This window comes from Chiloscyllium plagiosum, chromosome 12, assembly GCF_004010195.1.
Source record: "Chiloscyllium plagiosum isolate BGI_BamShark_2017 chromosome 12, ASM401019v2, whole genome shotgun sequence".
Classification (NCBI taxonomy): domain Eukaryota; kingdom Metazoa; phylum Chordata; class Chondrichthyes; order Orectolobiformes; family Hemiscylliidae; genus Chiloscyllium; species Chiloscyllium plagiosum.
The window spans coordinates 48,353,099-48,369,573 of NC_057721.1; the positions used below are offsets into that span (position 1 = coordinate 48,353,099).

Here is a 16,475-nt window from a genome sequence, read left to right on the forward strand (position 1 = left end):
AAAGCCAGATCACTCATCTTTTTTGGTTCAAATTTATTCAATTTTCAATGGTAACTGTTTTGAGCATATATCACATGTGTATTCTTAGTTTTTTAGAACATTTTTTCTGATAATAGTAAACTATGGCCTGGAATGTCTTGTGGAAATTATGATGAAATGATTAGCATTCACTACAATTATCCATGAAAACCATAAGCAATTTCAGGGGTGCACTTATACACACAATATTACAAAAATTTGAGTTGCCATAGTTGATTCTCCAGTGAGTGCAATATTTAGGCACTCCAATGTTGCAAAAATGGGAAAGCTTATGAATTGTCAAAAACTTTCACTCTTGCATTGTTGATCTTGATGTAAGAACTCGAATAAGTCAACTCACCTATATGAAATTCTACCTATTGTTAGAAAAGGTGTTTTGCTAAAGAAAATGTAGCATCTCAGGAATCATATAATGGTTCATAATTAATACCCTTCACTGAAATTACAAAGTATGTAGTTATCACCTGCACTTTACCCATTTCCTGCATGAAAACAGTTGTTCAGCTGTAGAAACCTAAGTGTGTTGCTTAGCTGCCTGTTGATAGACACAACTTATAGCTGTCAGGTGGACCTTAGCTGGATAGGAACCCACTCGACTGAAACAAACTGCTTAAATATGCAAACAATAGCTCTGAGTTGGTTTCTCGGATCTTATTACAAATTTCAGGAATGCATTTTTTTTTTATACAGACCATTAAGCTGCCAAGCTAGTGATCCCAAAAAAAGACTGCTCCACACTACTCATAAACAAATGAAGACAATTCAAAATGTTGTTTTAGTCTGAGGAGCAGGACAACTCCTGTTGGGTTCACAGCAGGAAAGCCTAGCTCATTACCAGCCCATTCAAGACCACACCCAAAGAACCAGCTTAACATGGGAACTTTTCTACCCTTTCTGTGAGGTATCTGTTCAGCACCAGACCACTGGTAGTATTTAGTAAGGCCCAAACCTAAATGCATCTTACCCAAAAGCCAGATATGTACTCTGTTAGGACTACTTTGGCATTTCAGCCTAAGTCATGTGCTTAAGTCTCTGACATGGGGTTTGAGCCCTTAACTTTTTGATTCAGGATCAAAAATTTTATCTCTGAACAAAGATCGACAAGTTGAGCCACGCGCCACCCCCAGATATTTGTGTATTCTCTGAGCAGCACTAAAACTAAAGATCATGGTGAGAGACCAAGCTTGTGTTGATGTAGTACTTCAAGTGGATTCAAGGCTGGAGAGCAAAAGATAGTACAATAGGAAACAAAGGAAAGAGAATGACAGGAAGGGGCAGAGAGAATAAACCGAGGAATAGCAATGTACACAACTCATTCCATCACCTGGCTAATAAAGATTATGGGTGGTAATCAGCTTGGTTGGTTTTCATTGCATTTGTGCATAGAACATACCTGGGCAATATACCACATTAATTAGGTAATGGCAATGTTGTAGTTGTATTAGAACAACATGGCTAGGAACGGATCAAGTTCTAGACCACACGTCTTCATGGCTGCAATGTTGTCATGACCCATAGCCTTTATAGAATCCACTGTCATCAGCTAATTCTTGATATTGTTATGAAGGTGTAGAAGTGTACTGTACCTTTAAGAGAGTGAAGGATTTGGCAAGCACACTGAGTGCTGGAAACTTTACAATGTAACATTTGGTTCAGAACAGATAGCACTAGCTGAGATGCTATGAGACAAAAAAGCAAATTCAAATTTGGCCAATCAGTTTAAATTATACCCCAAAAATACCAAATTCCAATCAAGTTTGAATTGAGTATATTGACAATCTTATGAGCCAATGACACAATCCGATGCTTTGTGTGGGCGGGGGTATAAGACCAGGGAAATTGAACAGTTGAGAGAAGAACTGCCAAACTACCAGCATGTAAAGACTGCCTGAAAAATATCTGTCTTAAGGTACCTTTATTGATCAGTAATCTGTGAAACAGAATCCCCAAGAAGAAGAAGAGAAGACAGGAATACAGAGAAGAACCAAAAGCTGCCTGGATTTGAGATAAGAAGGTTTGTTTTGTAAATCTTAATTGGAAGTTTTATCAGATTCCTTTTATAGACAGGAAAGTAAAAGATAGGTTGGAGGAAGGAGTTGGAAATAGATGTTTGTTAATTATTCTCTGTTATACTTTAAGAAATAAAGTTATTACTTTTACTTTAACTAGCTCTTGGCCTATCGAATTTTCATAGATTACTGCACAGGATACATCTTTTCTGTGTTGCTGGTTTTAAATTCGGGGTTTACCCCATGTCGTAACAGTTTGGGGGCTCATCCAGGATTTGAACCCGGGACCTCTCGTGCCCCGAGCAAAAATCATACCCCTAGTTTCCCAAACAGTTATGACACAGGGTAAACCCCTCTGCTAATTTAAAACCAGCAACACAGAGAAGACTTATCCCGTGCAGTAATCTGTGAAAATTCGATAGGCCAAGAACTAAAGTAACAGTTTTATTTCTTAAAGAATAATAGAGAATAATTAACTAATAACTATTTACAACTCCTTTCTCTAACCTATCTTTTACTTTCCCTTCTATAATACTAGTCTGATAAAACTCTCAATTAAGATTTACAAAACAAACATTCTTACCTCAAAACCAGGCATCTTTTGGTTCTTCTCTGTATTCCTGTCTTCTTTTCTTCTTCTTGGGAATTCTGCCTCACAGGTTACTGATCAATAAAGGTACCTTTAAGACAGCAATTTTGCAGGCAGCCTTTACATGCTGGTAGCTTGGCTGTTCTCCTCTCAATTGTTCAATGTTCTCTGGTCTTATACCCCTAAAGCATTGGATTGTGTCTTTGGCTTATAAGATTGTCAATATACTCAATTCAAACTTGAGTGGAATTTGGTATTTTTGGCATATAATTTAAACTGATTGGCCAAATTTGAATTTATTTTTTGTCTCATTGCAACTCAGACAGTGCTATTTGTTCTAAACCAAATGTTACATTGTAAAGTCTCCAGCACTCAGTGTGCTTGCCAAGTCCTTCACTCTCTTAAAGGTGCAGTATGCTTCTACACCTTCATAACAATATCTTGTGGAGTGAATCAAATTGGTTGAATAGAAGTGGCATCTAGATGCTTGGACTTCCTATAGGAGGCCAAGATTAATCATTCAGTCCGTGCTACTGTCTGAAGGTGGGTGTCAACACTTCAGTCCTATCTTTTGCTCTGACATATATTCCTACTATGAAGAAAAATTCTCGGTGGAGGCCTCACCATCCATGGTTACCAAACGTAATTGAAGAAATGAAATCTAAAGAAAGGGCAAATAATTGTGGAAAATGAGTGGAAGGTCAAATAATTGGACAGAATACAAAGAATTGTAGAAAATTGCTTAAAGATTAAGCAGGAAGAACTAGAAGTATAAGAGGTAGCTAACTGGAAATATAAAAAAAATTCCCAATACAGAAGATACAAAATCTTGCAGTAATGGCACTAAATCAGGGGGTGAGAGGAAAACATGGTGAACTTAATCACTGGGAAAGTGGTATTTAGTAAACTGATGGACCTACAGGCTGACAAATCCTTAGATCTCAATAGACTTTATCTTAGGGTTTTTATGAGGTGGTTAATGAGATAATAGATGTACTGGAGTTAATTTTTGAAAATGTTCTTGATGTTGGAAAGGTTCCATGAGACTGGTAAGTAGTAAATTTCCTCTGTTCAAGAAGACAGGGAGTTAGAAAACAAGAAATTTTAGGCCAGTTAGCTTGTCGTGGGAAGATATGTAGAATCAGTCATCAAGTGTGTTATATCTAGGCATTTAAGGAAGCTCAAGGTGATCAGGAAGAGTCAGCATGGTCCTGTGAAAGCAAAATCCTGTTTAACTAATTTATTGATGTTCTTTAAAGGAATGATTTGCATTGTAAATAAAGGGAACCCTATATATGTACTGAACTTGGATTTATAGAAGGCATTTGACAAGGTGCAACATAAAGGTTATTGTACAAAATAAGACCACTTGGTGTAGAGTGTAACATTAACATGGATAAAAGATTGCTGGCTGGTTGGCAGCATATCATGAATGGAATCCCACATGTTTTGTGCTGGGGCTTCAACTTTTTACAATTTTTATCAATTGCCTAGATGAGAGGAATGAAGGCATGGTAGCTAAATTTGATTATGACACAAAGATATGTTGGAAATTATGTTATGTAGAGACCATAAAAAGTCTCTACAAGTTGGTAAGTTTGAATGGGCAAAAATCTGGCAGTTGAAGAATAATATGGGAAATTGTGGCATTGTTCACCTGCCAGAAAGAATATGAAAGAAGTATATCACTTAAAATAGAGAATGACTGCAGAATTCCAAGATTCAGAGGGATCTAGATGTTCAAATATGTGAATCATAAAAAGTTAGTCTGCAAGTAATTAAACCAATGGAATACTATCCTTTCTATTACAAGAGGAATTGAACTTTATATGTCAGGATGTCATCCTTTAGTGATTCAGGATATTGCTGAGACCATATCTTGACTACTGTGTGCAGTTTTGGTTTCCTTAGTTAATAAAAGATAAAATGCATTGGAGGTGAGTCAGAGGAGGTTTACTATATTGATACCTAGAAAGAGCAGGTTGTCTTAGAAGGAAAGGTTAAATAGACTGGACTATTTTCACTGGAATTTCAATGAGTGAGAGGTAGTGTAATTTAAGAAAGAAAGCCCTTCAATGCTCTTGATAAGGTTAACCTGAAAAGAATGTTTCCTTTGTGACTCAATCCAGAAGTAGGGGACACCATTTAAAATTTAGGGGTTACCCTTTCCTGGCAGAGATGGGAAGAATATTTTCATGAATGGTCGTACAAGTTGGGAGTCTCTGTCTCAGAAGCTGGTGGAGATGGGAGAGGTAATTTTTTTTTGTTATTTTTTATGGTGAGAAGTAGATAGATTCTTGATAGACTAGGGAATCAAAGATTATGGGGATTAGAATGGAATGAAAAACACAAAACAAACAGATAAGCTATGATTTTACTGAATGGCAGAGCTGGGTCAAGGAGCTGAATCTTGCAGTTTAGTAACAATTCTTATCAAATCATTTCTTACCATATAGCACAGAAAAATCATGAACAAGCCCAAAGTGTCCATTGTACCCAAAATTACTCTGGTAGGGTAAGATGTCCCAAACAATTTGAGCAACAGGTAAAGCTAGACATTTGAGGCTGTTACTTGCAGTTACAACATTAGTGGTTTTCTCCACTAATGGAACATTAGTCTGCCTGATTAGCACCAAATCGACAAACAATCATTCCATCCACCGTTAGCACAACAGCTCCAACACATACTATCTACAAGATACACCACTACAATGAAACTCCTCAAACAGCATCTTCCAAACCCATGGCCACCACCATCTAGAAGGACAACAGCAGCAGACACATGAGAACACCATCGTCTGCAATTTTCCCTTCAAGGTACTCACCACCTTGGAAATACATCACTATTCCTTCAGTGTCATTGGGTCAAAATCCTGGAACTCCCTCCCTTACAAATTATTGGTGTTCCTACATCAAATAGATTGCAGCAGTTCAAGAAAGCAGCTCACCAACATGTTCTCGTGGGTAACTAGGGATGGGCAATAAATGCTGGCCTAGCCAGCAATACCCAAATGCCATGAAACAATTGTTAAGTGAAATATATGCACAAATACATAACTTCTCAATGTCTCATTGCATCATTGTGCATTAAAGTGATGTTAGACTAGCCATGACTTACAGCCTTCAAAAGGTCCTAATTTTTTTCCTTATGCTTTGCTGCAATGCTAACATCACCTGTTCATAAGGCAGGCTGGTAAGAGTGATGGTTCATTGCTTGCCATACCTTTAGTAAATGTCCATTAACACCCAGTGGCCTTGAGGGCCCTGGCCTACTGGACGTCTGCTGCACAGGAACTGGGGCACTCTCCTTGGCTTCTCCTACTGGAGGCTGTAAGGAAAGCTTCAATATATTTGGCTGGATCTGTTCCTCTTGCTTGGTGAACAGTGACATTTTCCTGTGTCCTGGGGAATGGGGAGGAGGGGGTGGGGTGGGGGAGTGGACAAGGGGGTGGTATTTGGAGGGAGGTCCTATTGCCTCAGTCCCCTTTACATTGCCACTGGTCTACTGAGCCAATGGCCAGAATGTCAGAATGGAAGTCCTCACAAATGTTCACCATCATATATGTACTTCTCCACAGTAGTTGCTGAGCTCTCTGTGATAGAAGACAGGCACTAATGTGCCAGAATCATGACAGAGGTTGAGGCTTGTTGAACTCCTCTGCCATTCATGCAAAGTTCTGCATTGTTTCTGGAACCTCCAAGATTTGTTCATTCTTGTGCCTGTATCTTCAGTAGACTTACTGTGGCTGAGACCAAAGACTCATCATCTACCTGGGGCTCAACATGAATCTTACTGCCAACATCTTTCCCAGTCAAGGACCTCAACTAACACAACCTCCTCACTACTAGGCTGTGTTCATAACATGATCACCAACATGTAATTTGATTTGATACATGGAATCTCTGAAATGTGCATGAGCATAAGAGGGTGATGAAGGAGAGGCAGACAACTGTGCATTCTCTGTGTATTCTTCATCTTCATCATAGTTTCTAGTATGGGCGTTGGCCTTGCTCACATATGGGAATGACTTGTAGTGTTGAACAACTAGTCAGACTTTAAGGAGAAGCTCAGTCCAATCAGGTAACCAAACATTTATGCATGCATCTAATAATCTGATGTCTTAACACCATATTGAAGGCATCCTTATTCTTCTGGCTGGCTAGTCCAGTCTTGCCAGCTTCAAATGGACAAGTGCCTTGCTCACCTATAGTCTTCAGGGATTCCTCTTAAAAGCCACTAGTCCACTTGTCTGGTCTTGGCCCTCTTCCTGGAACTGAAGATCTTCTTATCCTGCATTACAGGGTCGGAGACTTAATGGTATGTCAAGAAACTCTCCAGTCCTTATGCATTCCTGTGTAACATACTGACACATTCTAACTCAGATTTAACATTTGGGATCTTATCATATGCTAAGTTGGCAGGTTCCACCATAGTCATCAGAATAGAGATTTGAGAGTCCTAGGGAGGGAAACCTGGTGTTGTTACAGCATGGATGGGTTCTTGATGGACCCACTGGACTTATTAAGGAGGTACACACCTCTTCCCTCCACTAGGTTGCACAGGGAAATGCTGCAGGCCACCACTTGAAATCAATTTCACCTGCAGTTTGGTCATCCACTAGATTTTACTTGTTTCCACCCTCCCACTCAGCCTTTAAATCTGTCACTGATGGAGCTGATATCCAGCCTGAGTGGAAGCAAGCTTTTGAGCAGAGACACTCCTATGCACTGGGGGAATTAGTTCAAATCCCAATTTAGGAGATGGTGGGATCTAAATTTGATTAGTTCTCTGATTTAGTTGTAAGAATAATGTGGAACACAGGTGAGACACAATCCTTCCCAGTTGGACAACAAAAGATAGACATTGCAGGAGAATAATGTAGGTCAACTGTGTGAAACCCTGCAGGCAGATTGAACAGCAAACAGCAAATAGGAGCAAGAGAAGGCCATTCACCCTTTGAGCCTACTCTGCCTTTCAATATGGTCATGACTGGTCATTTAACCCCTTTCCCACTCTCTCCCCATGACTTTTGATTCCCTTAGCCTGAAGAACAATATCTAATTCATTCCTGTAAACCTCTTTCCTCAGATAAGGAGACTAAAACTGCACAGAATTCCCCAGGTATAGAACATAGAACAATACAGCGCAGAACAGGCCCTTCGGCCCTCAATGTTGCGCCGACCTGTGAACTATTCTCAACTCGTCCCCCTACATTATCCCATCATCATCTATGTGCTTATCCAAGGATTGTCTAAATCTCCATAATGTGGCTGAGTTGACAAGTCCCACCAAGGCTCTATACAATTGTAGTTCCTGTACTCCAGTATTGTGACAAGAGTAGAAACATGATTGAGTAAATCGGATTTGGAATTACAGGCAAGTTGGCCACAGACTTGAATATGTAGCAATATGTTTAAGGATTTCAGAGAGAAATGTGATACTGGAGATGAGAGAGTAGTGTTGGAATGACAAGGGGTGTTATAGGAGTAGTTTTGAAAAAGAAAAGTGATGTCTATGGATTTGAAACAGTGAAGAGGAATACCTCAGGTAAGGTGAACATGAGCAACATCAACTAACAAGAGTACATAGAAAAGAATTGATCAGCATTTTGATGGAAATAGGAGTGGCACGGCAGGAAGTGCATCTCAAACAAAATTAACATGGAGAGTACAGTAGGAGAAAGGGAAAGATCACAAGATGCAAAATGAGGACAAAGACAATTGTTCCAGTTTATGGCAGAAGAGAAAATATTTTCAAAACATAGAAATAACAAAATCTTTATATGAAAATGACTTTCACAGGTGAAAGATATTCACCTAGATATTCTATATTATCCTTATATAGTAAAAAATAATTCCAGCTCTGGAGTTTCACAGTAACAAATCTGTAGAAACATGAAATAACTCAATTAATGATCAGTGCTGGGTCCTCTACTTTTTGTCATTTACATAAATGATTTGGATGTGAGTATAAGAGGTACAGTTAGTAAGTTTGCAGATGACATCAAAATTGGAGGTGTCGTGGACAGCGATAAAGGTTACCTCAGATTATAACAGGATCTTGACCAGGTGGACCAATGGGCCGAGAAGTAGCAGATGGACTTTAATTCAGTTAAATGCGAGGTGCTGCATTTTGGGAAAGCAAATCTTAGCAGGACTTATACACTTAATGGTAAGGTCCTAGGGAGTGTTGCTGAACAGAGACCTTGGAGTGCAGGTTCATAGCTCCTTTAAAGTGGAGTCGCAGGTAGATAGGATAGTGAAGAAGGCATTTGGTATACTTTCTTTTATTGGTCAGAGTTTTGAGTACAGGAGTTGGGAGGTCATGTTGCGGCTGTACAAGACATTGGCTAGGCCACTGTTAGAATATTGTGTGCAATTCTGGTCTCCTTCCTATTGGAAAGATGTTGTGAAACTTGAAAGGGTTCAGAAAAGATTTACAAGGATGTTGCCAGGGTTGGAGGATTTGAATTATGGGGAGAGGCTGAACATGCTGGGGCTGTTTTCCCTGGTGCATCGGAGGCTGAGGCGTGACCTTATAGAGGTTTACAAAATTCTGAGGGGCATGGATAAGATAAATAGACAAAGTCTTTTCCCTGGGGTGGGGGAGTCCAGAACTAGAGGGCATAGGTTTAGGGTGAGAGGAGAAAGATATAAAAGAGACCTAAGGGGCAACCTTTTCACACAGAGGGTGGTACGGGTATGGAATGAGCTGCCAGAGGAAGTGGTGGAGGTTGGTACAGTTGCAACTTTTAAAAGGCATTTGGATGGGTACATGAATAGAAAGGGTTTGGAGTGATATGGGCCGGGTGCCGGCAGGTGGGACTAGATTGGGTTGGGATATCTAATCGACATGGACGGGTTGGACCGAAGGGTCTGTTTCCATGCTGTACATCTCTATGACTCTATGACTATGTTTTTACGCATGGTCCTGGTAACAGTGGAAAACTTAATGATTAGGTGATTTGTAGAAATATACTGTAAAGTGAACTCATATCCATAGAAATCAATATTCTTTCCACTGCATCCTTCTCCAACTGCTCTCCATACCCCACAATACGTGGAAAAATGCTAGGGGGTTTAATTAAAAATTTTAAAAATGGACTCATCCACATGTTTTATGATGTCTGAATATCCTACTTTGTAGAACTTCCACGTCTCTCTAAATATTAGGGCTACAGTGATCCTTTATTTAATATTAAGTGTTTCAATTTTTGAAGTTGTTTCACAATTCTTTAAAAACCAAATCATCCAATACTTATAAATTCCAGTGCACTCAATCAGTATGCCAATAGCAGAAATAATATTTATTAAAGGAATTCTGCATATACACAGGGTTTCTGCCAAAGTGTTGGCGGTTGAACAGACAACTGTGATATTGAAATTAAATCAAGACAATTCAAATATCTTTAGGAAATTATAACAATTCGGGGACAAATCAAATGAAACATTTGTGCTAGGTACTTAAAAATTGCAAATTAATTATGAAGAAAAGAGGAAAATTGTCAGGATTGCCATCGCTACAGCTGTTAAACTAACAGTGACATTGTGAAAAGGAAATCAAGAAGTTAATGTCAGTGATTCACTGCTCCTCCACAGAGAATGCTGTTGAAGTTTCCATAGAGTGTAATCTTTAGAAATTGCTTGAATTCATATTTGGAACATCCGATGGAATTTCTCCAGCATTTGAGTGCTGTAGGCAATGATGAGAAATTTGGGAAAATACAGCAAGAATAAAAAAAAATGTGGTTTTTGACATTGAAATTTTTCTCTCAATTTTCCCCTTCTAGTTTAAAAAGCTGGCTGAGAATCTTGCTAGTAAATAGCAACCATTTATTTGCATCTCATAATTAGCTAATCTTGCCTTACTTCTATGCAGTTTGAGATTCTTCTATAACACTGGTGATAAACTGGTTGGTGCCTATTCCCAACTTGAGAGTCAGGGTGGTTACCTGGCAGATGCAGCTTACTGCTTGTTCTCTGGGCATTCACTTTAAGTTCCATTCATCGACATCTTGTTACATGTTCCAAGGGCAGTGACTGCCTCCTCTGTTCAACCACAGAAGTTGGCATCAACAAAACGCCAGCCTCAGCATATCACCATTGTTGATCTCAGTCTAACTCATCATAGACTTCAGGAATTCAGTACTGTACTTTGGAACTCACTGACACCTCACCTTGCAATGCTCCTGCCAGGTCATTCTGTGGACCGGGGAACACACCCATCTTATGGATCTACATAAGATGTATTTTATGGTTCTCAACTTACTTTCTTTTCACTTACTCACTTTTCAATCACTTGAATGTACACAGCATTCTTGCCTTGCCTTATAGTTCATTGCTGCTTCAATGAGAAATTAAAGACTCATAGCATCTCTGGCTTCACTTGCTTCTTAGCACAGACAGAAAGCCAAGCAGCTTGTCAAGGTCCCTAACACTGGAATGGGTCAAAGAGATGGATATAATGCTGTAGAGCAGCGTAATATGTCAATGTCAGTGTATGCCAGCAACTTGCATAGCCAACACAATACAAGTGCTTAAATCAAATGGCCATGCCTGAAAGTCTTACAGCAATTATTCTTCATGGAGTGAAGGGAAACAATGATCAGTCAGATGAGTCTGCAACACTCAGTCAAGGACATTGTCCAATGTCAATCCAGGGACTTGGCCATAGTCAGACAGTTGGTGCAATCACGATCTGAAGATCAGTCCTCCAGGTCAAGTCTAACCAATCTGGAAATTACAGGTAAGCCACTCTGGGAGCTCTAAGGAGATCAATCAGGGGGTTAGGCTAAACTCAATCAGGTTGTCCTCAAGTCAGTCAGATGGTGAGCCATGGTCAGTCCTAGGAATTAGGGCAGAAGACATCAAGGGTCAATCTATGCAATGCAGTGAAAAGTGGGGAACTCAGGTCTGGGTTTGAGCTGAATTATGCTATTACACTGAGGGGCAATAACAGTGAAGGTAATGTAAAAGGTAAGATCCAATATAACATGAGAGGGCACAGAACATTGCAGGAGGTTTTCACAGGTCACCATCATCCAAGCTTCAACTGGGGGATGGTGAATTGCAATAGTAAGCATGGTAGCATAGTGGCCCAGGGATTGAGGGGGAAAGTCAGAGTATTTACTGTCAAATAAACGGGTTGAACAGGAGAAGCTCAAAAACAAATAGGCTTAACAGGAATACAACACAAAATGGAACAGAGATGGTGGAGGTTGATAATCCTGATCATCAGTGAACTGAATAAAATGCCATCTTTGACCGAATCCCAACAGCACAATAATGATTAAAGATAGCTGTCAGTATACTTATAGTAGTAATGTTGGTTTGTTTTGTGTGGTGGCAGTGGGATGGACATATTTGCAATGTGAGGCCCTTCAAAGGGCAATTACATTAATTAGACACACTTGCCATCACATTACTTTATGTACAGCTCATGCATTGACCAACAAGTAATCATAATCACTCCATTAATCATCGTCAGTCACCAAATCTCAAGGATATTTTAAGGTGTCATTGCTGCTCAAGGCTAGTAGCTGCTATACTCTCACATTGAACTGCAAATGTGCGAGAGAACATGGGCTTTTATATTCAATGTTGTATTTCTTAGCTGCACTAATAACTGGCACAATGAAAGAATAACCCTGCCACAATTAAAATATTCAAATGATGTTTTGCAATGAGGTTTGTACTGCTTACAACTACACAGGAACAGGATCAGGTCATTCAGCCCCTCAAACCTGTTCCACCATTAAATTGGGTCATGGCTGATTTGAGGCCTAACTTTATGTACCTGCCTTTGCCCCATGTCTCTTAATACCTTTGCTTAACAAAAATGTATCTATTTCAGATTAAGAATTAACTGATCCAGCATCCACCTCATTTGTGGAACAGAGTTCCGAACATCTACCACCCTTTGTGTGTAGAAGTACTTCCCAACATCTCTCATGAAAGTCTGGCCCTAATTCTCAGACAAACCCCCTAGTTCTAGAATGCCCAACCTGTGGAAATAATTTATCTTCATCTACCCTGGCTTTTCGTGTTAATATTCTGAATACTTTGATCAGATCAACCCTTAAGTTTCTAAATTCTGGACATGATTTTTGTTAAAAATTCATTCATGGGGGGATCTAAAATGGCGGCGATCTGAGAAGATCACACTGCAGAGCTTCGCATCGCAGCAGGAGCAGGACGGTCCTTTAACCCACCCAACCCAGGTCATCAGGATTTCTTGTGGTGTTGAAAAGATTGTGGAGCCCCAAGAAACATTTAAAAATTGACTTACCTGTATTTTCAGCTGTCCAGAAATGCCTAAAAAGGGAGGAGGAGCATCTGAGGCTGGGCCTGCAGCTCAGCCTGCAGTAGCCTCGGAGCTGATTACTCTCCAGGACCTGGTGAACCAGCTCTCGCAATCTCGTGAGATGTTGGGAAAACAGATTGAAGAGAAGCTGGCTCCAGTCTCTCTCATGCTGCAGAAGCATGAGCAGCAGCTGGGAGACCTGGAGAAGAGGACGGATGACGTGGAGCACAGGGTCACAGTGGTGGAAGCTGATGCCAGTTCATTCAAGGAAGAGATCCAAGCCCTCAAGACGCAGGTTCGTAATTTGCATGACCAAGTGGATGATCTGAAAACAGGGGCAGGAGAAAAAACATTCGGATCATCGGTCTGCCTGAGGGGAAGGAAGATGAGCGGCCTGCGGAATCTGTTGAAGATTGGCTTCCGAAATTCCTTGACTTGGAGACTGACATGAGAGGAATGAAGATAGGGCTCACCGGGTCTCAGCACGGAGATCGGGTCTGGGTCAGCGCCCTCATCCTTTCCTGGTGCGCTTCCATCATTTCCGAGATAAGGAGAGAGTCATGGAGGTTTCAAGACTCCAGGGGAAGGATCCAAAGGCCCTAATTTATGAGGGGTCTAAGATCATGTTTTTTCAGGACTTTTCAGCAGCGGTGATCCAGAAATGAAAATTGTATGATGGTGTCAAGAGAAGATTGAAGGAGCTTGGGATTCAGTACTCCCTGAGATATCCGGCAATGTTTCGGATCACCTTAGATGGATCCATGCATCTCTTTGACACAGCGGAGAAGGCAAGAGACTTTGTGGACAAACTAACCTAATTTAAACAATTGTAGTATGTATAAATATTGTTGCTTGGGTATGCGTTTATCATTCTGTAAAAGAAATGGAGGAAATCCGGTTGGAGCTTTGTTTTTCCCCTTTTTTTTCCTCTATCAATAATAATTTGGTTCAAACTATGTCTGGCGGTGGTTAAGATGTACATTTTAAATTTCTAAGTTAGAACATACCAAAGGATGGGTGGAGTATGTATTCCCCCTTTTTTATAAAAAAAGTTTTTTTATTCATATTGATTGGGGTGTTTATTCTTTTTAGCTTGTGCTTGCGATGCAACTCTAGCTGGGAGAAGTGAAGGTGGTTGAGATGGTTAGATGCCTATTTATGGGCAGTTTGGGGCGGGTAGTTGCCCCCTCCGGGCAGGGGATGAGTTCCCCGACTCAGTGCTATTGGCGCTTTATATGTTGGTTTGTTTTCTGGTTTTTGTTGTTTTTTATTTTTAATAATTGTGTATGTTTGTTAAATGTAGTGGTTTTCGTTTATGTAGTTTTTATATTTAGTGGACCATGCAACACTAAGGCTCAGCAATTTGTGTTTTGGGTTCCTCCTCTATGGAATTTAAATGTAATTGCAGAAGATTATGGCTAATGATTTGATTAAATGGTGTACTTGGAATATCAAGGGAAGTCACTCACCAATTAAGAGGAAGAAGGTACTCTTGAGTCTTAGAAAGGAGAAGATGGATATTGCTTTATTACAGGAGACACATTTGGATGACAAGGAGCATCTGAAATTACAGCAGAATGGCTTTGACCGAGTTTATTTTTCATCATTTAATACCAGAAGTAGGGGAGTGGCAATATTGGTAAGGAAAAATCTCTCATTTAAATTGTTGGAATGTGTTAAAGACACATACGTGAGGTTTGTAATTCTTAAAGCCTTGATAAATGGGGAAGAATATGGCATTTTAAATGTTTATTGTCCCCCAACTCATCCTCTTAAATTCTTGTAGATGCTTTTTCTAAACTGGTAAGTCTCAAATCTCGGCACATCATTATGGGGGGAGATTTTAACTGCCTCATGGACCCCACAGTAGACAGGTTGCCTAATGGTCCCTTGATACCCTCTGCACAAACTAAACAGTTATTGGATCTGTGTGGGGAATTAGGGTTGGTGGACGTCTGGAGGTGTCTCCACCCTACAGGTAGGGATTTCACATTTTTCTCCAATCTGCATAGATGTCACATGAGGATTGATTTTTTTATGACCCCTGTGGTAACCCTGGATCTGGTGGCATCCTGTACGATCGGTAATATTGCCATCTCTGATCATGCTCCAGTGTACCTCATGGTTAAAATTAAGGATGTTACAGTGGATTCAAGGTACTGGCGAATGGACCCCTTTATTCAAGTTTGTGGGGTATTTCTCTAGGGAATTTCGGGCATTCCTAGGCATCAACATAGACTCGGTTGATAGCTCATCTGTTCTCTGGGAAACTGCCAAAGCTTATGCCAGAGGGTTAGTTATTTCATATTTCACAAGTAGGAAGCGGCAGAAGGGTGAGCAGCAATGTCTCCTTGAAGCACGGTTGAAGGAAGCCGAGAAGGCCTATTTTGACAGACCCTCGTTGGTCAAACTACAAAGAATTACGACACTGCGGTCTACACTAAATTCTGTGCTCATGCAGATAGCAAAGAAGGAGCTGGCTTTTGCAAAGCAAAGGTTATACGAGCATGGTGACAAGCCAGGCAAATCCTTAGCATACCTTGCCAGAAAGAGAAGAGCCCCACAAACCATTACAGTGATTAGGGAAGGGTCTGGGAACCTAACATGTGATTCTAAAAAGATTAATGTGGTGGTCCAGAGATTCTACTTTAAGTTATTATCAGTCTGAGAATTGTGAGGAGGGGCAGGCCAAAATGGAATCCTTTTTTAGAGACCTGAAGCTCCCGGGTGTGACTCCCGAACAACAGTCCTTTCTCAATGCCCCATTATCAGAGCAAGAAGTGCAGGAAGCTGTGAGGCAGTTTCAGAGTGGAAATGCGCCCGGTCCTGACGGACATCCCAGTGAATTCTATAAGGAATTTGTAAGTATACTGTCAGGCCCAATGCTGAATATGTTTAATGATTCATACAGTCATGTTTGTCTCCCACCATCTCTGAGAGAGGCCAATATTTCACTTATCCTTAAAAAAGGGAAGGATCCGGAATACTGTGCTTCATACAGGCCCATCTTGCTCTTAAATGTGGACTTTAAGATCCTCTCTAAGACTCTTGCATTAAGGCTGGAGACTGTGTTACCCTCTATTATTAAAGAGGATCAGACAGGCTTCATAAATGGTCGCAGATCCTCCAGTAACGTTAGGAGGCTGCTTAACTTAATTCAAGCATGCCAACAGCAGTCAATACAGGGATTGGTGATTTCTTCAGATGCAGAGAAGGCATTTGACCGGGTTGAGTGGCCGTACCTTTTCTATACTCTAGGCTGGTTTGGTCTGGGTGAAGTTTTCATAAGATGGATAAAGGTTCTCTACAGTGTACCTCTCGCTGCGGTCATTACCAATAGGGTACGATCAAGCACTTTTAATATTTCTAGGGGCAGCCGGCAGGGCTGTCCCCTTTCACCATTACTTTTTACATTGGTGATTGAACCGTTGGCAGAGGCCATTCGTGGGGATCTCAGTATATCAGCTTCAGAAGTGGGGTCAAAATTACATAAGATCTCGCTGTATGCAGATGATGTTCTAATTTTCTTGACAAA

The 16,475-nt window shown here is 40.5% G+C and overlaps 1 protein-coding gene across 1 annotated transcript in view; it reads left to right on the plus strand.

The window, feature by feature from the left end:
• stxbp5l (syntaxin binding protein 5L) overlaps window positions 1-16,475 on the plus strand; it is a 546,595-nt gene that overhangs the window by 455,014 nt on the left and 75,106 nt on the right. The window lies entirely within an intron of this gene.